Source organism: Salvelinus namaycush, chromosome 7, assembly GCF_016432855.1.
Source record: "Salvelinus namaycush isolate Seneca chromosome 7, SaNama_1.0, whole genome shotgun sequence".
NCBI classification, from domain to species: domain Eukaryota; kingdom Metazoa; phylum Chordata; class Actinopteri; order Salmoniformes; family Salmonidae; genus Salvelinus; species Salvelinus namaycush.
In genome coordinates, this window is record NC_052313.1 from 8,072,271 (window position 1) to 8,073,757 (window position 1,487).

Genomic DNA, 1,487 nt, shown 5'->3' on the forward strand with positions numbered 1-1,487 from the left:
CGTTGGTGTATGTAATTATTCTGGCTGCTTTCGGTGCAATTTCTGATTGTAGCTGCACTGTCAATGTAAACTATGATTTATACCTGAAATATGCAAATTTTTCGAACAAAACATAGATTTATTGAATAACATGTTATAAGACTGTCATCTGATGAAGTTGTTTGTTGATTAGTTTTGTGGTTCTTGGTTAGTTAGGTTGGTTTTGTGCATGCTACTGTGCTGTGAAAAATGTCTGTCCTTTTTTGTATTTGGTGGTGAGCTAACATAAATATACGTGCTGTTTTCGCTGTAAAACATTTTAAAAATCGGACATGTTGGCTGGATTCACAAGATGTGTACCTTTCATTTGCTGTATTGGACTTGTTAATGTGTGAAAGTTAAATATTTCTAAAAAATATATTTTGTATTTCGCGCTCTGCACTTGAAGTGGCTGTTGTCATATTGTGGCCGGCCTCGGGCTTGCAGCCAGAAGAAGATGTAGCTCCAGTGGTTATGGATTTGTAGTGATGGCTGACTGCAGTCTATACTGTAGGACTGTATGTATAGGCCTGTGACACAGCAGATACTATGAGACACATGTTGTAATCCATTGACATCTCAGTACCTGTCTGAATATAATACTAATTTTAGAGGCATTTCTCTGAGTAATTTAAGTTTTTCTGTGGCTCATTTTAGACTGTTGTCAGTGGTGGAAAAAGTGCCCCAATCTCATACTTGAGTAAAAGTAAAGATACCTTAATATAAAATGACTCAAGTAAAAGTGAAAGTCAGCCAGTAAAACACTACTTGAGTAAAAATATACAAGTATTTGGTTTTAAAAATACATAAGTATCAAAAGTAAAAGTATAAAGCATTTAAAATTCCTTCTAGGAAAGCAGATGGCACCAAAGCAAGAGGCATAATTTACGGATAATCTGACATTATTTCCTAAAGACGCATTTGTGTTTAGTGAGTCCGCCAGCCCAGAGGCAGTAGGGAGGACCAAGTCTTATCTTAATAAGTGCATTAGTGTTTAGTGAGTCCGCCAGCCCAGAGGCAGTAGGGAGGACCAAGTCTTATCTTAATAAGTGCATTAGTGTTTAGTGAGTCCGCCAGCCCAGAGGCAGTAGGGATGACCAAGTCTTATCTTAATAAGTGCATTTGTGTTTAGTGAGTCCGCCAGCCCAGAGGCAGTAGGGATGACCAAGTCTTATCTTAATAAGTGCATTTGTGTTTAGTAGTCCGCCAGCCCAGAGGCAGTAGGAGACCAAGTCTTATCTTAATAAGTGCATTTGTGTTTAGTGAGTCCGCCAGCCCAGAGGCAGTAGGGAGGCAGGGGCGCGGTTGTCCAGAGTGCCGTACTAAATAGGGGGAAAGTTAAGTAGGGGGAGGGGAGGAAGAGAGGAGAAAGGCTGGAGGGGGAGCTTTGCTCGTGTCGAGATCGGAGGTGAAGAGGGGAGGAAGGAAGAGAGGACGGGCAGCGCAGGCGGCGCGCGGGGGGCGGAGCG

The 1,487-nt window shown here is 41.8% G+C and overlaps 1 protein-coding gene across 1 annotated transcript in view; it reads left to right on the forward strand.

Annotated features, from left to right (window-relative positions):
• The window catches only part of LOC120050489 (catenin delta-2-like), a 363,309-nt gene that overhangs the window by 78,018 nt on the left and 283,804 nt on the right, over positions 1 to 1,487 (forward strand). The gene's annotated exons all lie outside the window — the stretch shown is intronic.